At 54.7% G+C, this 22884-nt stretch overlaps 1 long non-coding RNA gene across 1 annotated transcript in view; it reads right to left on the reverse strand.

Moving 5' to 3' along the window:
* Positions 1 to 276: 276 nt before the first annotated feature.
* Positions 277 to 22884, reverse strand: part of LOC140467217 (uncharacterized) — a 95269-nt gene continuing 72661 nt past the window's right edge. The window contains exon 3 of the long non-coding RNA XR_011955362.1: positions 277 to 668. This is a non-coding gene — a long non-coding RNA (uncharacterized lncRNA). The remainder of the gene's footprint in view (positions 669 to 22884) is intronic.

Below are 22884 nucleotides of genomic sequence, written 5' to 3' on the forward strand. Positions count from 1 at the left end.
CCAGCCTATCCAGCCTATTTTTATAACACAAACCCTCTAATCCCAGCGACATCCTGGTAGATATTTTCTGAACCCTCTTAAATTTAATAATATCCTTCCTATAACAGGGCGACCAGAACTGGACAGGAAGAGACCTCACCAACATCCTGAAAAAACTCAACATGACATTCCAACTCCTCGACTCAAAATATCTGAGCAACAAAAGCAAACGACAATGTTCTCATGGTCTCATTAAATGCTTCATTCCAGATATTAATTGAAATCAGGCTCCACCATCTGTTTTGGCAGGATTCAAAGCCAGGTGCCCAGAGTATGACCAGGCCTCTGGATTCAAAACGTGTGGCGCTGGAAAAGCACAGCCGGTCAGGCAGCATCCGAGCAGCAGGAGAGTCAACATTTTGAGCATAAGCGCCTCATCAGGAATGTGAGGAGGCTACACTTTTTGACTCCAATCTCCAGCATTTGAAGTCCTCACTTTCTCCAGGTCTCTGGATTAACAGTCGAGCAATAATCCCACGAGGCCATCACCTCCCCATCCAAGGGAATCGACTCCGTTCCAATTTCAATTCATTAAGTGTCTCATCTTGCTCTCAACTCAATCCTCCAAAGAATATAAACAACATTCAGTTGGTGCTGGGAAATCTGAAAGTCAACAGGCCTGGCAGCACCTGTGGAGAGATAACAGAGGAATTCTGGGTGGAATGTGGTAGGGGCCTGAACAATGTGGAGTATGGTGAGAAATTGGGCAGAATCATGTCAGAAGTCAAGCGAGACCTTTCTTGACATCAGAAGCAGCTTGCTCCGTTTACAAACGGAATTATGGGCTTAAGGTCAGATTCTCACAAGGCAGCGGCAAGATGTCTTGAAAAGGGGATCTTTACTCATTGCCAGTTTAATTAAGAATGAATACAGCTTCCGATTCTATCACCAGCGTGAGGAAACTAGGGAGTGAATGTTCATGACATGGAAGTCGGAGCGGGCACCTGGAGACACCAGCTCACCCCGTGCTCCTCTGAGCATCAGTCTTGGACACCCAGCAACAACATCTCAGAACACATTCCAGGGCACCAACCGTGTCAGCAATCCATGCTCATGAAGCCAGCATCTGACCCCGCCAGTCTTAGAGAACCCTCATGGCACCTTTCCTATCCACTTACAGGAACCGTCTGTACTTTAAAGCTGCACATTGGGGCACATCAGGAACTGGCATTGAACTGCCACTACAAGGGCACCTTGCACACAGGGAGATCCAGGGGTTAGATTGGACCAGGCTACAGCTCAGGGTTGCTCGCTGGCTCTCTTAGTGCTCACTCACTTAATGTCTAGCTGCTTGCTCACAACATCCTTGTCTTGCCTTTGAGCACAGTCACTGAGCAAGGAGCTGGTCAGCAGTCTTCATTCCAGGTGCCCGACATCCCACCCTGGTGCATTGGAGCATCAGTCTGACACCTGCACTGTAAACCAGCAGCGAATGGGGGAAGCACACTGCACATGCTACAAGCAAACAGCTAGGACTCAGAAGTCTAAGGGCAGTGGTCCCCAGTGAGGTCCATGGAGATACCCATCAGTCAGGAAGTTCTGGCAGCCTCCAGGATCAGTTCAGGGGGTTTGACTACAATCAGGCATTTGGTTGGACAGCACTCAGTTCGGGGGTCCATCTAAATGTAGAAATGACACAGCACAGAAGGAGGCCATCTTGAGGGGATGAGGGAATGATGGATGTAAAGGAGGAGGGCAGCTGTACATATGAAGAGGGTGGGGTGAATATGGTAAAGCTTGGATGGGAATGGGGTCATGCAGGAGGGCTTCAAAAATGACAGCATCACACTGGCTTCTAGGAACAGTGTATGACCAGACTTGGCCTGACCACCTCATCTGCCAGGGGTTGGAGTGGGGATGGTGGATGCTATGGGCTTGTGTAGCCATGTTGGCTAGGGACCCGAGAATGAGGGAAGCCGACAGGGTTTGTAGGTAGGGCTACGTGGAAGTGGATTTGGATGTTCAGGGGCCTAGCTGACATATAAAGGTGGAACTTTGAAATTTGCAACTGCACCGTGGGGAGGACAATGACAGTGACCCAGAGCAGGATCTGGAAGGGGCAATGTCTCAAACTGTGAGGGTGGGGACTGGGCCCCCTCCATTGCCAAACCCTAACCACCCAACACCTGGCGGAAGAACACCTCATCTTCTGTCTTGGGACCCTCCAACCCAATGGGATCTATGTCAATGTCACCAGTTTCTTCATTTCCCCTCCCCCCACATTATCCCAGTCCCAAGCCTCCAATTTGGCACTGCCCTCTTGACCTGTCCATCATCTTTCTCATCTGACCACTCCACCTTCTTCTCCGACCAATCATCTTCTCCCCTACCTTCATCTACCTATTGTATTCTTAGCTACCTTCCCCCCCAACCCCACCGGCCTCCAATTTATCTCTCAGTCCCCCCGGCCCACTCGCCTCATTCCTGATGAAGGGCTCACGTTGATTCTCCTACTCCTCGGATGCTGCTTGACCTACTGCACTTTTCCAGCACCACACTCTCAACTTTAAATCTGGCATGTAGGAACAATTCATTAAATTCAACTGATAACAAACAAATAAAAACAAACTCCTGCAAATGCCAGGAATCTGAAACTAACACACAGAGAGTGTTGGAGAAATACAATAGGTCTGGCAATATCTGTGGAGAGAGAAACAGAGTTAACATTCCCAGTCTGGTATGACTCTTCTTGAGAAGTTGCTGATTTTGGAGCTTGTATTCCTTAACACCTGAAAGGAAGAAAAAAAGGTTAAAGCATCAAATGAGATAAAGAACGAAATGGAACTGGTGACAGGGTCTGTTTTGAAACAGCTCGAGGCAGTGCACACATCGAGAGAGAGATTGAGAGTGTTGCAGGTGATGGTGCATGGCACTGAGTGTAGAGCCCAGGGTGTAACAAGAGCAGCTGTCTGAGGAGTGTTGTATCTCTGCAGAATACCGATAATTCTGGATAGGCTCAAAATAGGAAGGATGACATTTCAGTTGTGGAGTAGGGCAGGGCCTGAGACAGTCACTGAAGAGGGTGGTTTGGTGTGACAATGAATTTTGGAAATTTATCCAAAGTTAGGAGAGAGATAGATAGTAATAAATGTGAACAAGCCAGAATCCCATTGGAGAGAAGAGCAGAACTATTTCAAAGTGGGCATACCTGGCAATGGGCAGACGTTAAACGTAACAAATTGTCAGATTCCAGATCTGGGCTGAGAGCTCAGGACCAAGAAAATAAGGCCTGCTACCTCTGTCTCACCTTAACCATTGCTGTCCCCACCCTGCCATATCCTTCCATCACCATCACCAATCCCCTTCCAAAGGAGCATCTGAGGGGTTCACATTGTGAAGCAAGAATAAAGATTGGTTCAGATGGAAGGATTCCGAGTTTACAATAACACTGTCCACGTTAAAGGGTGGGTTTATCAATGGAAGTGCTATCACTATGACACTCACCTCTCCCCACCATCAGACCCTTCCATGTGGGACAGAGGGAGAAACGGGAAACATAAGAGGGAACATGTCGGAAAATATAGTTAAAGAACCAGAGTCCCCTGTTAGTTCTCAGTACATATTTGTTTTGTGTTTAAACATTCTATTTTCACAAGATACATACTTAGTAACGAGGCAGGAGACAATAGTCCAACTGTTTAGACTACCAGCTTGTCAACTTATCAATATGAATAATTCAGCAAATTTAATGAGCATTTTCAGCTCATGTAATTGGCTGCTATCTCATTAAATTGACAATTTCCCACCACCATGTTTTTATAGCTGCACTCTCCAGTGAGAACAGAAAAATAGTTTTAACAACAACTTGCTCTTTGTGCTCCATCACCAATTAACATTGGATAGTTGGCAATGAGTATATGATAAGTAAACTCAAACTGAGTTAGCCCTCAGACTGCTGGTAAATTCAGAAATTTTCTTTCTGAGTTGGCTGACTTTGTAAGTTTCAGTTCAGCTGAAACAGACACAAGTATCATCGCACCAGTCCTTTGTCTTCCTGCTCTGATAAACACAGAAAGATCCCATGGGATTGTTTGTAGAAAAACAGAAGATCTGGCCCGTGTCTCGTTCAATGTCGGAACATAGAATAGTACAGCACAGGAACGGTGTTGTGCCAAACATAATGTCAAATTAAACTAATCCCTACTGCCTGCTCTTTATCCATATTCCTCCATTCTTTGCAGATTCATGTGTTTATCTAAAAACCCTTTAAACCCCCCCACCACATCTGCCGACACTACTCCCAGCAGCGCGTCCCACACTCCTCCCACTCTCTGGGCAAAACACCTGCTCCTCACATCTCTTTTGAACTTTCCCTCTCTCACCTTAAATACATGCCCCCCACCCCCCTCCCCAGTATTAGACATTTCACCTCTGGGAAAAAAATTCTGTCAACTCTAACTATACAGCCCACAATTTTATAGACTTCGGTCAAATCTCCCCTCAGCCTCTGCTGCTCCAGAGAAAACAACCCAAGCTTTTCTAGTTTCCCCTTATAGCTCATACCCTCGAACCCAGACAGCATCCTGGTAAACCTCTTCTGCACCCTCTCCAAAGCCTCCACATCCTTCCTGTTAAGTGCTGGTCAGAATGGAGTTCAATATTCGAAGTGTGGCCTAACCAAAACCTTATAAAAATACAACATGACACCCTGACTCTTGTATGCAATGCCCTGACCAATAAAGACTAACATGTCATATGCCTTTTTGACCACTCACTGTATTATTATGGCCACTTTCAAGGTGTTCATCTCAAACAATACCCTTAGACCAGATTAAAACGTCACTTATTTACACAGATAGTACTGTTCTTGTAGGTGTCCCATTTTTAATTTTCCCAAAGTCTTGGACAATATTGAACACTGAGTCCGAACACCAAAAACAGATCTTCTCATTATGATATTGTTATTGGTCTCATGTAGTGTTGGATTGTGTCAAGGGTTGACTGGCCCATTGACCTGGCTGTAAATGTATTCAAATGCTTGGCATAATTGAAAGGCAAACAATCTCATCGCCATGAGGCCATGTTCCCTGAGCCTTTATCACGTGGAAACCTGTCATTCTACACATCGTGTGATGGTTACCTGAATGAAGTCAATTTTTTTTACCAAACACGGTTACATCCAGTTATGACCCTTTGATTGGACAGGTCAAACCATAACATCACAGGGGAAGCCTCACAGTCACACAGTGCATCACAGTTCGATCAGATGCCACAACAGGTTGGTCATCTGAGTAACTTTGTGGCAAGGCGCTGGATAACTAGTTTAAATGCAGGAAAGCAGCTCGACGAACTGCTATTCAATTTATCGAGGAACGACTGTGGCTGCGCTAGACATGTGAGCAGGTTTGCTTTGTAAAGGGAGTTTGGGCAATGGGACCATCTCTGATAGCTGTTGGTTGCAGGGGGGTTGCACAGGAAGGTTTGTTTAGAGCTGCAGTCCATGACTGTATTATCTCCATTTAACAGCAAGATCCTCTGTAGTAAATGTGAGGATAGAAAGGTTCAAATCTCAGAAAGTGAAAACACGTCTGGCCTGATAAGCTCATCCTGGTTCAATTGAGATTGTCTTTTGGAGAACTGATCTGATCGAATAATTTTAATAGCAGATGGAGTCGTCATAAACAGGCATTTAAACAGCCTCCAAAAAAATAGGATGTTGGTATTTCACTCAAATGTGCTGTTTGGGACTGAATCAGACTCAAGAAGGGAAAGGGAACAATTGGATATTGAAAACTCAAATTAATTATCTATGAACACAGATTATTACAACAAGATTGTTATAGTGAGACATAAGCTGTGAAATCATGCAATTATGAATTGGATGTTGGAGTAGGAAGAATGTGAAAGGATAGAAAGGAAGACAAAAAGTTTAGACAGTGTCAGTTGAGCTTGTGGTAAATGATGTGCCCTTCGATACTGTAACTGAGCCACTGTAATGGCGAATGGGATGGCCAGTGGACTATAAACAGCACTTATTTCAGCAATGTTGAGAAATATTCTACAGTGTGAATATTTGTACAGTTTCAGTATCACTGAGACTCAGCAGCTGTTTCCTTGGTTTGCTTTGTGAGATTTTCTCTTACTTTAACCACCCACACCCCTCACACCAAACCCATTTAGGTCACAGACCTACAGGCAGTTACAGAAAGCCCTCGTGGAAACATAGAGCTCAATGTTCCTCTGGCCTGCAATCCCATTGGAACTAGATTGAGTAGACTTGGTAGCTGCCCACACATCTTATGACACTGGAGAAGAAATAAGTTCAAAATAGGATAGGATATATGTGTAAAAGGAGAAATCTTCAGTGGATGAATTGGTTAGTCATTTCAACCAGGCCACACACAGAGAGATAGGCTGAACAACCTTTTGGTCATCATTCTGTGACATCGCAGGGTAAGCTTTACACTCAACACTGTGCATCACAGTGACATCAGATGTCACAGTAGGTTGGCCATCTGAGTAACGATGAGGCAAGATGCAGCTGCATCATCAGCTTAAGTGAAAGAAAGTAAACAAGACCGACTAATTTACTGTTTGACTTATCTAGGAGTGAGACTGGGCTTACGCTGGTGCATCTGAATGGGTTCACCTTGCGCAGGAGGTTCAAGCAATGGAACCATCTCTGATCAGCTGACAACTGGAAAAGTGTTGCAGTGGAAAATTGAAGTTGCAGTTCCAGGTGAAAGCCACAGTAAGTAACAGCAAAATCTACTTTAGTGACTGTGCAACTAGAATTTCCTGAAAAGGAGAGAAGATAGGCAGGTGGAGGGGGATGGGGAAACTGGCATGTGAAGCAGAAATGCTGAAAGGATAGATGTAGGCAGCAGGTTGGCACTGTACACCTTGCCACATTCTTGAGCCTTCGGCAAATATTTGAAACACAGTCCTTCCCTGGGTAAAGGTAATAACCATTTCAACCTGAAATTGTTCTCTGGAAAAGTTAACTTCTTAATTTAACTCTGTGTTTAAAAACTGCCAGGAAGGTGGAGCTCATGGTTGGTTCAGCCAATGAAGTGAAAGAAGTTGAAAGAACATAAGAAATAAGAGCAGCAAGAGGCCATTCAGCCCCTCAAGTTTGTTCTGCCAGTCAATAACGTCATGGTTGACTTAACTCCACTTTGCTGACCTATTCTTTCCCCAATGACCTTTGAACTGTGAGCAGATTTGTCTAGGTTAGAGTTGTTTCCTTCATCCAAGTCATTGATATAGATCATGACCAATCACAGACACAACCCTAACTCCTGTGACACTCCACTAGTTATTTTGCCAGCCTAAAAGTGATCCATTTAACCGTGACTGTCCTTTCTGTGCCTCAACCAGTGTCGGTTGGTGTTCGTGCAGTTAACGATCCGTATACACGAACACCAACTAGCCACGAAACGACACGACCAGCTATCCTTAGTCGCCACACACACAGACGACAAGCAACATGAATTTGACTGGGACAACACTACCATTATAGGGCAAGCCAAACAGAGAACAGCCAGGGAATTCCTAGAGGCATGGCACTCATCCACAGACTCTATCAACAAGCACATCGACCTGTATATGTGTGATTGAGTGTGTAATTGAGTATATAAGTGTGTGAATGAGTGTGTTATTGAATATATGTATGTGTGAGAGAATGTGTGTAATTGAGTATATGTGTGTGGGAGTGAGTCTGTGTAATTGAGTATATATGTGCGTGTGTGTGAGTGAGTGTAATTGAGTATATATGTGTGTGAGTGAGTTTGTGTAATTGAGTATGTGTGTGTGCATGAGTGAATGTAATAAACATATTTGTGTGTATGTATATAATTGAGAATGTTTGTGTGTCAGTGTGTGTAATTGTGAGTATATGTATGTGCGTGAATTTGTGTAATTGAGTATGTGTGTGAGTATGTGTAATTGAGTATATATGTGTGTGAGTGAGTGTGTGTAATTGAGTATGTGTGTGTGTGTTATTGAATATATGTGTGAGTGTGTGTAATTGAATATGTGTGTGTGAGGGTGAGTGTGTGTTATTGAGAATATATGAGTGTGGATGAGTGTATGTAATTGAATGTGTATGTGAGTTTGTGTGTGTAATTGAGCATGTGTGTGTATGAGTATGTGTGTGATTGAGTATGTGTGTGTGAGTGAGTGCACAATGGGTGGCACGGTGACTAGCACTGCTACCTCACAGCACCAGAGACCTGGGTTCAATTCCTGTCTCAGGCAACTGACAGTGTGGAGTTTGCACATTCTCCCTGTGTCTGTGTGGGTTTCCCCCGGGTGCTCCGGTTTCCTCCCACAGTCCAAAAATGTGCAGGTCAGGTGAATTGGCCATACTTAATTGCCCATAGTGTAAGGTGAAGGGGTAAATGTAGGGGAGTGGGTCTGGGTGGGTTGTTCTTCGGTAGGTCGGTGTGGAGTGGTTGGGCCGAAGGGCCTGTTTCCACACTGTAAGTAATCTAATCTAAAAAAAATTGTGTTTATGTGTGTGTGAGAGTGTGTGTGTGTTATGGATTATACGTGTGTGTGAGTGTGTGCAATTGAATATATGTGAGTGTGAGTAATTGAGAATGTTTGTGAGTGAGTGTGTGTTATTGAGTATATGTATGTGCGAGTGAGTGTGTGTAATTGAGTACATCTGTGTGTGAGTGAGTGTGGAATTGAATATGTGTGTGTGTGTGTAATTGAGTATATGCATGTGTGAGTGACTGTGAGTAATTGAATATTTTTGTGTGAGTGTTGTAATTGAGTATATCTGTTTGTGAGTTAGTGTATAATTGAGTATATCTGTTTGTGAGTTAGTGTGTGTAATTGAGTTTGTGCGTGTGTGAGTGAGTGAGTGTAATTGAGTATGTGTGTGTTATGGAGGATATGTGCGTGAGTGAGTGTGTATAATTGAGTATATGTGAGTGAGTGTGTAATTGAGTAAATGTGTGTGTGTGTGTGTGTGTGTGTGTAATTGAGTGTGTGTATGTGTGAGTGAGTGCGCAATTGTATTTATGTGTATGTGAATGAGTGTGTTATGCAGTATATGTGTGTGTGCGTGAGTAAGTGTATATTATAGAGCATATGTGTGTGAGTGAGTGTGTGTAACTGAATATTTAAGTTTGTGAGTGAGTGTGTGTTCTTGAGTACATGTGTGTGTGAGTGAGTGTTATGGAGTACATGTGTGTGTGAGTGAGTGTGTGTTATGGAGGATATGTGTGTGTGACTGAGTGTGTAATTGAGTATGCATGTGAGTGAGTGTGTGTTATGGAATATGTGTGTGTGTAATTGAGTGTGTGTAATTGAGTATGTGTGTGTGTGAGTGAGTGTAATTGAGTGTGTGTGTGAGTGAGTGTGTGTTATGGAGGATATGTGTGTGTGACTGAGTGTGTAATTGAGTATGCATGTGAGTGAGTGTGTGTTATGGAATATGTGTGTGTGTGTAATTGAGTGTGTGTGTGACTAAGTGTTTGTCATTGAGTATATGTGTGTGTGTGAATGAGTGTGTGTAATTGAGTATGTGTATGTAAGTGAGTGTGTGTCACTGAGCATGTGTGTGTGATTGAGTGTGTGTAATTGAGCATGTGTGAGTGAGTGAGTGTGTAATTGAGTATATATGTGTGTGAGTTAGTGTGAGTAATTGAGTATATGTGTATGTGTGTGTGAGTGTGTGTTCTTGAGTATATGTGTGTGTGAGAGATTGCGTGTAATTGATTATGTGTGTGAGTGAGTATGTGTAATTTAGCATGTGTCTTTGATTGAGTATATGTATCTGTGAGTGAGTGTGCTTTATTTTGTATGTGTGTGAGAGTGTGTGTAATTGAGTATATGTGTGTGTGAGTGAGTGTGTGTAATTGAGTATATATGTGTGTGACTGAGTGTGGAATTGAGTATGTGTGTGTGTGTAATTGAGTATATGTGTGTGAGTGAGTTTGTGGAATTTAGTATGTGTGTGTGCGTGAGCAAATGTAATTGAATATATTTGTGTGTGTATATAATTGAGAATGTTTGTGTGTCAGTGTGTGTAATTGAGTATACGTATGTGAGTTTGTGTAATTGAGTATGTGAGTGAGTATGCGTTATTGAGTATATATGTGTGTGAGTGAGTATGCGTTATTGAGTATATATGTGTGTGAGTGAGTGTGTAATTGAGTATATATGTGTGTGAGTGAGTGTGTAATTGAGTATGTGTGTGTTATTGAGTATATGTGTGAGTGAATGTGTGTAATTGAATATGTGTGTGTGAGGGTGAGTGTGTGTTATTGAGAATACATGAGTGTGGGTGAGTGTATGTAATTGAATATGTGTATGTGAGTGAGTGTGTATGATTGAGTATGTGTGTGTGTGTAATTGAGTACGTGTGTGTGTGAGTGAGTGCACAATGGGTGGCACGGTGGCTAGCACTGTTACCTCACAGCACCAGAAACCCGGGTTCAATTCCTGCCTCAGGCAACTGTCTGTGTGGAGATTGCACATTCTCCCTGTGTCTGTGTAGGTTTCCTCTGGGAGCTCCGGTTTCCTCCTACAGTCCAAAAATGTGCAGGTCAGGTGAATTGGCTATACTTAATTGCCCATAGTGTTAGGTGAAGGGGTAAACGTAGGGGAATGGGTCTGGGTGGGTTGTTCTTCGGTGGTTCGGTGTGGACTTGTTGGGCCGAAGGGCCTGTTTCCACACTGTCAGTAATCTAATCTAAAAAACATTATGTTTATGTGTGTGTGTGAGTGAGTGTGATGGATTATATATGTATGTGAGTGTGTGTAATTGAGATTGTTTGTGAGTGAGTGTGTGCAATTGAATATATGTCAGTGTGTGTAATTGAGATTGTTTGTGAGTGAGTGTGTGTTATTGAGTATATGTATGTGCGAGTGAGAGTGTGTAATTGAGTACATCTGTGTGTGAGTGAGTGTGGAATTGAGTATGTGTGTGTGTGCGTGTGTGTGTGTAATTGAGTATATGCATGTGTGAGTGACTGTGTGTAATTGAGTATTTTTGTGCGTGTTGTAATTGAGTATATCTGTTTGTGAGTTAGTGTATAATTGAGTATATCTGTTTGTGAGTTAGTGTGTGTAATTGAGTTTGTGCATGTGTGAGTGAGTGAGTGAGTGTAATTGAGTATGTGTGTGTTATGGAGGATATGTGTGTGTGAGCGAGTGTGTGTAATTGAGTATGTGTGAGTGAGTGTGTGTGTGTGATTGATATGTGTGTGTGAGTGAATGCGCAATTGTGTTTATGTGTATGTGAATGAGTGTGTGTTATGCAGTATATGTGTGTGTAAGTGTATATAATAGAGCATATGTGTGTGTGAGTGTGTGTAACTGAATATTTAAGTTTGTAAGTGAGTGTGTGTAATTGAGTATGTGTGTGTGTGAGTGTGTGTAATTGAGTATGTGTGTGTGAGTGAGTGTGTTATGGAGGAAATGTGTGTGTGATTGTGTGTAATTGAATATATATGTTTCTGAGTGAGTGTGTGTGATTGTGTATATGTGTGTGTGAGTGTGTGTAATTGAGTATGTGTGTGTGAGCGAGTGTGTGTAATTGAGTGTGTGTGTGTGTGTGTGAGTGAGTGTGTGTAATTGAGTATATCTGTGTGTGACTGAGTGTGGAATTGAATATGTGTGTGTGAGTGTGTGTAATTGAGTATGTGTGTGTATGAGTATGTGTGTGTGTTCGTATGTAATTGAGTATGTTTCTGAGTGAGTGTGTCGTATTGAGTATTTGTGTGTAATTGAGTATATGTGTGTGTCATTAAGAGAGTGAATGTGTGCCTGCCTGTGAGAGGAGATGTGAGTGTGAGTAAGCGTGTGTTAGTGACAGTGCATCAGAATGCAAATAAGAAAATGAGTTTGGTGTGTGTAAGCATGTGCGAAACAATGTTAATGTGTGAGTATGTGTGCGATAGAATGTGTGTGTGAGAGGTAGAGACAGTGTGTGAGTGAGACCCTGTGTGTGTGTTTGTGTGTGAGAGAGTGTGTGTGCGTTGGCGAGTGAGTGTGAGTATGTGTTACTGAGTATGTGTGCATGCGAGTGAGTGTGTGTAATTGACTTTGTGTGTGTGTGACTAAGTGCTTGTAGTTGTGTACGTGTCCATGTGTATCCTCAGCCACAGGGAAGAGACATTTGAGGAGGTCCTTCAACATCTCAAGGCGATGGAACAGTCACATCAATGCTGCCCACGCAAGATCCTGCAAATCCACTGACAAGACAGATGCACCAACACCAGAGTCCTCAACAAGGCCAACATCCGCAGCATCGAGGTACAGACGGTGCCCCCTTGATCAGCTGTGATGAGCTGGGCACATCGTGCCATGACTGACATGGCGTCGGGTGTGGGCCTGGGCCAGTGTCAGCTGGGAGCCCGGGGCAGTGTCGGCTGGGAGACCGGGGCAGTGTCGGCTGTGGGCCTGGGGTGGTGTCGGCTGTGGGCCCGGGGCGGTGTCGGCTGTGGGCCCGGGGCGGTGTCGGCTGTGGGCCCGAGGTGATGTCGGCTGTGGGCCTGGGGCGGTGTCAGCTGTGGGCCCGGGGCGGTGTCGGCTGTGGGCCCGGGGCGGTGTCGGCTGTGGGCCTAGGGCAGTGTCGGCTGTGGGCCTGGGGCGGTGTCAGCTGTGGGCCCGGGGCGGTGTCGGCTGTGGGCCTGGGGCGGTGTCGGCTGTGGGCCCGAGGTGATGTCGGCTGTGGGCCTGGGGTGGTGTCGGCTGTGGGCCCGGGGTGGTGTTGGCTGGGGGCCCGGCATGGTGTTTGGTGTGGGCCCGGAGCAGTGTCGGCTGTGGGCCCAGATCGGTGTCGGCTGGGGGCCCGCAGCAGTGTTGGCTGGGGGCCTGGGATGATGTCGACTGTCGGCCCGGGGCAGTGTTGGGTGTGGGCCCAGAGCAGTGTTGTCTCTGGGCCCGGAGCAGTGCCAGCTGGGGGCCGGGGGCAGTGTTGGCTGGGGGCCAGGGGCAGTGTTGGGTGTGGGCCCGGGGTGGAGTCAGCTGTGGGCCAGGGGCAATGTCATGTGTGGGCCCGGGGCAGTGTCATGTGTGGGCCCGGGGCAGTGTTGGCTGTCGGCCCAGGGCGATGTCGTCTGTGGGCACAGGGCAGTGTCGGGTGTGGGCCCAGGGTGGTGTCGTCTGTGGGCCTGGGGTGGTGTCGGCTGTGGGCCCGGGGTGGTGTCGTCTGTGGGCCCGGGGTGGTGTCGGCTGTGGGCCCGGGGTGGTGTCGTCTGTGGGCCCGGGGTGGTGTCGTCTGTGGGCCCGGGGTGGTGTCGGCTGTCGGCCCGGGGCAGTGTCGGCTGTCGGCCCGGGGTGGTGTCGTCTGTGGGCCCGGGGTGGTGTCGGCTGTGGGCCTGGGGTGGTGTCATCTGTGGGCCCGGGGTGGTGTCGTCTGTGGGCCCGGGGTGGTGTCGGCTGTGGGCCCGGGGCGGTGTCGGCTGTGGGCCCGGAGTGATGTCGGCTGTGGGCCTGGGGCAGTGTTGGGTGTGGGCCTGTGGTGATGTCGGCTGTGGGCCCGGGGCAGTGTTGGGTGTGGGCCCGGGGCAGAGTTGGGTGTGGGCCATGGGCAGTGTCGGCTGTGGGCCCGGGGCCGTGTCGGGTGTGGACCCAGGGTGGTGTGAATGTGGGCCCGGGGCGGTGTGGGTGTGGGCCAGAGCAGTGTGTGTGTGGGCCCGGGGCAGTGTGTGTGGGCCCAGACAGTGTTTGTGTGGGCCCGGGGGCGGTGTGACTGTGGGCCCGGGACAGTGAGTGTGGGCCCGGGGTGGTGTGTGAGGGCCTGGGGCGGTGTCGTCTGCGGGCCCGGGGCAGTGTCGGCTATGGGCCCGTGGTGATGTCGGCTGTGGGCCCGGGGCAGTGTTGGATGTCGGCCATGGGCAGTGTCGGCTGTGGGCCTGGGGCTGTGTCGGCTGTGGGCCCAGGGCTGTGTCGGCTGTGGGCCCGTGGTGATGTCGGCTGTGGGCCCGGGGTGGTGTCGGCTGTGGGCCCGGGGTGGTGTCGGCTGTGGGCCCGGGGTGGTGTCGGCTGTGGGCCCGGGGTGGTGTCGCTTGTGGGCCCGGGGTGGTGTCGGGTGTGGGCCCAGGGTAGTGTCGGGTGTGGGCCCAGGGTGGTGTCGGGTGTGGGCCCGGGGCGGTGTCGGCTGTGGGCCCGGGGCGGTGTTGGCTGTGAGCCTGGGGCAATGTCGGCTGTGGGCCCAGGACAGTGTTGGGTGTGGGCCCGGGGCAGTTTCGGCTGTGGGCCCGGGGCAGTGTTGGGTGTGGGCCCGGGGCAGTGTCGGCTGTGGGCCCAGTGCAGTGTTGCATGTCGGCCCGTGGCGACGTCGGCTGTGGGCCCCGGGTGGTTTCGGGTGTGGGCTCGAGGCAGAGTCGGGTAGGGGCTCGGGGTAGTGTTGGGTGTGGGCCCGGGGTGATGTCGGCTGTGGGCCCGGGGTGGTGTCAGCTGAGGGTCCGGGGTGGTGTCGGCTGTGGGCCCGGGGTGTTGTCGGCTGTGAGCCCGGGGCAATGTCGGCTGTGGGCCTGGGACAGTGTTGGGTGTGGGCCCGGGGCAGTGTTGAGGGTGGGCCTAGGGCAGTGTCAGGTGTGGGCCTGGGGCAGTGCTGGGTGTGGGCCCGGGGTGGTGGTGGCTGTGGGCCCGGGGTGATGTCAGGTGTGGGCTGTGGGGCAGTGTCAGGTGTGGACCCGAGACAGTGTCGGGTGTGGGCCCGGGGAGGTGTCAGCTGAGGGTCCGGGGTGGTGTCGGCTGTGGGCCCGGGGTGTTTTCGGCTGTTGCCCCGGGGTGTTGTCGGCTGTGGGGTGGGTGTTGGGTGTGGGCCCGGGATAGTGTTGGGTGTGGGCCCGGGGTGGTGGCGGCTGTGGGCCCGGGGTGGTGTCAGCTGTGGGCTCGGGGTGGTGTCGGCTAAGGGCCCAGGGTGTTGTCGGCTGTGGGCCTGGGGTGGTGTCGGGTGTGGGCCCAGAGCAGTGTCGGCTGTGGGCCCGGGGTGTTGTCGGCTGTGGGGTGGGTGTTGGGTGTGGGCCCGGGATGGTGTTGGGTGTGGGCCCGGGGTGGTGGCGGCTGTGGGCCCGGGGTGGTGTCAGCTGTGGGCTCGGGGTGGTGTCGGCTAAGGGCCCAGGGTGTTGTCGGCTGTGGGCCCGGGGTGGTGTCGGGTGTGGGTCCAGAGCAGTGTCGGCTGTGGGCCCGGGGCAGTGTTGGGTGGGGGCCCAGGGCAGTGTCGTGTGTGGGCCCGGGGCGTGTGTCAGCTGTGGGCCCAAGACAGTGTTGTGTGTGGGCCTGGGCAGTGTTGGGTGTAGGCCCGGGGCAGTGTTGGGTGTGGGCCCGGGGTGGTGTTGGCTGTGGGCCCGGGGTGATGTCAGGTGTGGGCTGTGGGGCAGTGTCAGGTGTGGACCCGAGACAGTGTCGGGTGTGGGCCCGGGGAGGTGTCGTGTGTGGGCCCGGGGCGATGTGAGTGTGGGCCCGAAGCAGTGAGTGTGGGCCCAGGGCGGTGTGAGTGTGGGCCCGGGGCGGTGAGTGTGGGCCCGGGGCGGTGAGTGTGGGCCCGGGGCAGTGAGAGTGGGCCTGGGGCAGTGGGTGTGGGCCCAGGGCGGTGAGTGTGGGCCCGTAGCAGTGAGTGTGCGCCCGGGGCAGTGTGTGTGGGCCCGGGGAGGTGTCGTGTGTGGGCCCGGGGCGATGTGAGTGTGGGCCCGGGGCGATGTGAGAGTGGGCCCGGGGCGATGTTAGAGTGGGCCCGGGGCAGTGAGTGTGGGCCCGGAGCAGTGAGTGTGGGCCCGGGGCAATGAGTGTGGGCCCGGGGCAGTGAGTGTGGGCCCGGGGCAGTGAGTGTGGGCCCGGGGCAGTGAGTGTGGGCCCGGGGCGATGTGAGTGTGGGCCCAAAGCAGTGAGTGTGGGCCCGGGGCAGTGAGTGTGGGCCCGGAGCAGTGAGTGTGGGCCTGGGGCGGTGAGTGTGGGCCCGGGGCGGTGAGTGTGGGCCCGGGGCGATGTGAGTGTGGGCCCGGGGCGATGTGAGTGTGGGCCCGGGGCAGTGTGTGTGTGTGGGCCCGGGGCGATGTTAGAGTGGGCCCGGGGCGGTGTGAGTGTGGGCCCGGAGCAGTGTGTGTGTGTGTGTGTGTGGGCCCGGAGCTGTGTGTGTGTGTGTATGTGTGTGTGTGTGTGGGCCCGGAGCAGTGTGTGTGTGTGTGTGTGTGGGCCCGGAGCTGTGTGTGTGTGTGTGTGTGTGTGTGTGTGTGTGTGTGTGTGTGTGTGTGTGTGTATGTGTGTGGGCCCGGAGCAGTGTGTGTGTGTGTGTGTGTGTGTGTGTGTGTGTGTGGGCCCGGAGCAGTGTGTGTGTGTGTGTGTGTGGGCCCGGAGCAGTGTGTGTGTGTGTGTGTGTGTGTGTGTGTGTGTGTGTGGGCCCAGGGCAGTGTCGGGTTCGGGCCCGGGGCGGTGTCAGCTGTATCTCTAAGCAGAATACATAGGGACTGATCCAAAGTGAAATGGAAGTAGCCGACACCGCCCTGGGCCCACAGCCGACACTGCCCCAGGCCCACGGCCGACACTGCCCCAGGCCCACGGCCGACACTGCCCCAGGCCCACAGCTGACACTGCCCCAGGCCCACAGCTGACACTGCCCCAGGCCCACAGCTGACACCTGCTTCAGGCCTCCAGGGCAATAGCCAATGATGCTGCGGGCCCACAGCTGACACCATCCTGGGCATATAGGTGACACTGCCCAGGCCCATAGCTGACACTGTCCCAGCCCACAGCGGACCCAGCCTGGGCCCACAGCCGACACCGCCTACTGCCCTGAGCCTTCAGGTTCCCCTGCTCCAGGCCTCCAGGTCACACTGCTCCAGGCCTACAGCCAACACTACCCCAGGCACATGGCCGACACCGCCCTGAGTCCGAAACGGAATCTGCCCCGGGCCCACAGGTGACAATGTCCCGGGCCCACAACCGACACCGCCCCAGGCCCACAGCTGTCACTGTCCGGGCCCACAGTGAACCCAGTCCTGAGCCTTCAGGCGACATAGTCTACGGCCCACAGCAGACCCAGCCCTGGGCCTTAAGGCAATACTGCCTAGGGCCCATAGCAGACCCTGTCCAGAGCCACAGGCGACACTGCCTACGGCTCACAATGGACCCAGCCCCGGGCCTTCAGGCGACACTGCCTACGGCTCACAATGGACCCAGCCCCGGGCCTTCAGGCGACACTGCCTACGGCTCACAACGGACCCAGCCCTGGGCCTTCAGGCAACACTGCCTACAGCCCATAGCAGACCCTGTCCAGAGCCACAGGCAACACTGCCTACGGCCCACAGCAGACCCAGCCCTGGGCCTTCAGGCAACACTGCCTATGGCCCACAGCAGACCCAGCCCTGGGCCTTCAGGCGACACTGCCTAAGGCCCACAGCAGACCCAGCCCTGGGCCTTCAGGCAACACTGCCTACGGCCCACAGCAGACCCAGCCCTGGGCCTTCAGGTGACACTGCCTATGACCCACAGCAGACCCAGCCCTGGGCCTTCAGGCAACACTGCCTATGGCCCACAGCAGACCCAGCCCTGGGCCTTCAGGCGACACTGCCTAAGGCCCACAGCAGACACAGCCCTGGGCCTTCAGGCGACACTGCCTAAGGCCCACAGCAGACCCAGCCCTGGGCCTTCAGGCAACACTGCCTACGGCCCACAGCAGACCCAGCCCTGGGCCTTCAGGCGACATTGCCTACAGCCCACAGCAGACCCAGCCCTGGGCCTTCAGGTGACAATGCCTATGGCCCACAGCAGACCCAGCCCTGGGCCTTCAGGCGACACTGCCTACGGCTCACAAGGACCCAGCCCCGGGCCTTCAGGCGACACTGCCTACGGCTCACAATGGACCCAGCCCCGGGCCTTCAGGCGACACTGCCTACGGCTCACAACGGACCCAGCCCTGGGCCTTCAGGCGACACTGCCTACGGCTCACAATGGACCCAGCCCCGGGCCTTCAGGCGACACTGCCTACGGCTCACAATGGACCCAGCCCCGGGCCTTCAGGCGACACTGCCTACGGCTCACAATGGACCCAGCCCCGGGCCTTCAGGCGACACTGCCTACGGCTCACAACGGACCCAGCCCTGGGCCTTCAGGCAACACTGCCTACAGCCCATAGCAGACCCTGTCCAGAGCCACAGGCAACACTGCCTACGGCCCACAGCAGACCCAGCCCTGGGCCTTCAGGCAACACTGCCTATGGCCCACAGCAGACCCAGCCCTGGGCCTTCAGGCGACACTGCCTAAGGCCCACAGCAGACCCAGCCCTGGGCCTTCAGGCAACACTGCCTACGGCCCACAGCAGACCCAGCCCTGGGCCTTCAGGTGACACTGCCTATGACCCACAGCAGACCCAGCCCTGGGCCTTCAGGCAACACTGCCTATGGCCCACAGCAGACCCAGCCCTGGGCCTTCAGGCGACACTGCCTAAGGCCCACAGCAGACACAGCCCTGGGCCTTCAGGCGACACTGCCTAAGGCCCACAGCAGACCCAGCCCTGGGCCTTCAGGCAACACTGCCTACGGCCCACAGCAGACCCAGCCCTGGGCCTTCAGGCGACATTGCCTACAGCCCACAGCAGACCCAGCCCTGGGCCTTCAGGTGACAATGCCTATGGCCCACAGCAGACCCAGCCCTGGGCCTTCAGGCGACACTGCCTACGGCTCACAAGGACCCAGCCCCGGGCCTTCAGGCGACACTGCCTACGGCTCACAATGGACCCAGCCCCGGGCCTTCAGGCGACACTGCCTACGGCTCACAACGGACCCAGCCCCGGGCCTTCAGGCGACACTGCCTACGGCTCACAATGGACCCAGCCCCGGGCCTTCAGGCGACACTGCCTACGGCTCACAATGGACCCAGCCCCGGGCCTTCAGGCGACACTGCCTACGGCTCACAATGGACCCAGCCCCGGGCCTTCAGGCGACACTGCCTACGGCTCACAACGGACCCAGCCCTGGGCCTTCAGGCAACACTGCCTACAGCCCACAGCAGACCCTGTCCAGAGCCTTCAGGCGACACTGCCTACAGCTCACAGCGGACCATGTCCGGAGCCTTCAGGCGGCACTGCCTAAGGCCCAAAGCGGACCCAGCCACGGGCCTTCAGGCGACACTGCCTACGGCTCACAGTGGACCCAGCCCCGGGCCTTCAGGCAACACTGCCTATGGCCCACAACAGACCCAGCCCTGGGCCTTCGGGCGACATTGCCTACGGCCCACAGCAGACCCAGCCCTGGGCCTTCAGGCAACACTGCCTACGGCCCACAGCAGACCCAGCCCTGGGCCTTCAGGTGACAATGCCTAGGGCCCACAACAGACCCAGCCCTGGGCCTTCAGGTGACAATGCCTACAGCCCACAGCGGACCCAGCCCTGGGCCTTCAGGCAACACTGCCTACGGCCCACAGCAGACCCAGCCCTGGGCCTTCAGGCGACATTGCCTACAGCCCACAGCAGACCCAGCCCTGGGCCTTCAGGCAACACTGCCTACGGCCCACAACAGACCCAGCCCTGGGCCTTCAGGCGACATTGCCTACAGCCCACAGCAGACCCAGCCCTGGGCCTTCAGGCAACACTGCCTATGGCCCACAACAGACCCAGCCCTGGGCATTCAGGTGACAATGCCTACAGCCTACAGCCCACAGCAGACCCAGCCCTGGGCCTTCAGGCAACACTGCCTACGGCCCACAGCAGACCCAGCCCTGGGCCTTCAGGCGATACTGCCTAGGGCCCACAGCAGACCCTGTCCAGAGAGGCAACACTGCCTACGGCCAACAGCAGACCCAGCCCTTGGCCTTCAAGTGACATTGCCTACGGCCCATAGCAAACCCAGCTCTGGGTATTCAGGTGGCACTGCTCTGTGCACACAGAGGACGCCGGCCCAGGCCCACAGCTGTCACAGCCCCGGTCTTACAGGGGACCCAGCCCTGGGCCCACAGCTGTCATGGCCCTGGTCCCGCAGCAGACAAAGCACTGGGCCTCCAAGTGACACTACCTTGGGCCCACAAGTGACACTACCTCGGGCCCACAACCAACACTGGCCCGGGCCCACGGCCGACACTGCCCCGGCCCTACAGTTGACGCTGCCCCGGTCCCACATCAGACTCAGTCCTGGGCCTCCAGGTGACACTGCCCCTGCCCACAGCCGATACTGACCCAGTCCCACGGATGTCAAGGCCCCAGTCCCACAGCAAACCCAGCCCTGGGCCCACAGCTGTCACTGCCTCAGGTCCACAGAGGACACAGCCCTGGTCTTACAGCTGTCACGGCCCTGGTCCCACAGCGGACCCAGCCCTGGGCCCACAGTTGTCACGGCCCTGGTCCCACAGCGGACCCAGCCCTAGGCCCACAGTTGTCACGGTCCCGGTCCCACAGTGGACCCAGCCCTGGGCCTACAGCTGTCAAGGCCCTGGTCCCACAGCGGAACCAGCCCTGGGCCTACAACTGTCACGGCCCCGGTCCCACAGCGGACCCAGCCCTGGGCCTTCAGACGACAATGCCCTCGGCCTCCAGGTGATACTGCCCCATGCCCACAGCTAACACCACCCCAGGCCCGCAGCTGTCCCGGGCCTGGTCCCACAGTGGGCCCAGCCCTGGGCTCCCAGCTGTCACGGCCCCGGTACCACAGCAGATCCAGCCCTGGGCCTTCAGGCGACACGGCCCTCAGCCGCCGGGTGACACTGTCCCATACCCACAGCCGACACTGCCCCATGCCCACAGCCGACACTGCCCCAGACACACAACCGACACTGCCCTGGGCCTCCAGGTAACACTGCCCCTGCCCACAGCCGATACTGACCCAGTCCCACGGCTGTCAAGGCCCCAGTCCCACAGCAAACCCAGGCCTAGGCCCACAGCGAACTCAGCCCTGTGCCCACAGCTGTCATGGCCCTGGTCCCACAGTGGACCTAGCCCTGAACCTACAGCTGTCACGGCCCTGGTCCCACAGCAGACCCAGCCCTGGGCCTTCAGATGACAATGCCCTCGGCCTCCAGGTGATACTGCCCCATGCCCACAGCTGACACCACCCCAGGCCCGCAGCTGTCCCGGGCCTGGTCCCACAGTGGACCCAGCCCTGGGCCTCCAGCTGTCATGGCCATGGTCCCAAAGCAGACCCAGCCCGGGCCCACAGCTGTCACGGCCCCGGTCCCAAAGCAGACCCAGCCCTGGCTTAAAGCTGTCACGGCCCTGGTCCCAAAGCGGACCCAGCCCTGGGTCTACCGCTGTCCTGACCATGTTCCCAAAGCAGACCCAGCCCTGGCCTACAGATGTCACGGCCCCGGTCCCAAAGCGGACCCAGCCCTGGCCTAAAGCTGTCACGGCCCTGGTCCCAAAGCGGACCCAGCCCTGGGTCTACCGCTGTCCTGACCATGTTCCCAAAGCAGACCCAGCCCTGGCCTACAGCTGTCACGGCCCCGGTCCCAAAGCAGACCCAGCCCTGCCTAAAGCTGTCACGGCCCCGGTCCCAAAGCGGACCCAGCCCTGGCCTACAACTGTCACTGCCCCGGTCCCAAAGCAGACCCAGCCTTGGGCCGACAGCTGTCACTGCCCTGGTCCCAAAGAGGACCCAGCCCTGGGCCTACAGCTTTCACAGGTCCAGTCCCAAAGCGGACCCAGCCCTGGGCCTACAACTGTCCTGGGCACGGTCCAACAGCGGACCCGCCATGGGCCTACAACTGTCCTGGGCACGATCCCAAAGCGGACCCAGTCCTCAGCCCACAGCTTTCACAGCCATGGTCACAATGTGGACCCAGCCCTGGACCGACAGCTGTCATGGCCCCAGTCCCACAGTGGACCCAGTCCTGGGCCTTTAGACGGCACTGTCCTGGGCCCACAGGCGATACTGCCCGAGGCCCACAGCGGACCCAGCCCTGAGTTTTCAGCCATCACTGCCCCAGGCCAACAGCAGACACTGTCTTGGCCTACAAGTGACACTGCCTTGAGCCCACAACTGACACTGCCTCGGGCCCACAGCCGACACCGCCCCGGGCACCCAGCTCTCACAGCCCGGTCCCACAGCGGACCCAGCCCTGGGTCCACAGCTGTCACAGCCCCAGTCCCACAGCGGACTCAGCCCTGGGCCTTCAGACGACAATGCCCTCGGCCTCCAGGTGATACTGCCCCATGCCCACAGCTGACACCACCCCAGGCCTGGTCCCAAAGCCGACCCAGCCCCAGGCCCACAGCTGTCACGGCCCCTGTCCCACAGTGGACCCAGTCCAGGGCCTTCAGGTGACACTGCTCCAGGCCCACAGCCGACACTCCCCAGCCCCACAGCTGTCCTGGCCATGGTCCCAAAGTGGACCTATCCCCAGGCCCACAGCTGTCACGGCCCCGGTCCCACAGTGGACCTAGCCCTGGGCCTTCAGGCGACACTGCCCTCAGCCTCCAGGTGACACTGCATCAGGCCCACAGCCGACACCGCCCCAGGCCCACAGCTGTTCCGGCCCCGATCCCACAGCAGATCCAGCCCTGGGCCCATAGCTGTCACGGCCATGGTCCCAAAGCCGACCCAGCCCTGGGCCCACAGCTATCACGGCCCCTGTCCCACAGTGGACCCAGTCCAGGGCCTTCAGATGCAACTGCCCACGGCCTCCAGGTGACACTGCTCCAGGCCCACAGCCGACACTCCCCAGGCCCACAGCTGTCCTGGCCATGGTCCCAAAGTGGACCCATCCCCGGGCCCACAGCTGTCACGGCCTCGGGCCCACAGTGGACCCAGTCCAGGGCCTTCAGGCGAAACTGCCCTCAGCCTCCAGGTGACACTGCCCCAGGCCCACAGCCGACACTATCCCAGGCCCACAGCTGTCACAGCCCCGGTCCCAAAGCGGACCCAGCCCTGGGCCCACAGCTGTCACAGTGCCGGTCCCAAAGCAGACCCAGCCCTGAGCCTTCAGGCGACAATGCCCTCTGCCTCCAGGTGATAA

This window comes from Chiloscyllium punctatum, chromosome 45 (assembly GCF_047496795.1).
Source record: "Chiloscyllium punctatum isolate Juve2018m chromosome 45, sChiPun1.3, whole genome shotgun sequence".
NCBI classification, from domain to species: domain Eukaryota; kingdom Metazoa; phylum Chordata; class Chondrichthyes; order Orectolobiformes; family Hemiscylliidae; genus Chiloscyllium; species Chiloscyllium punctatum.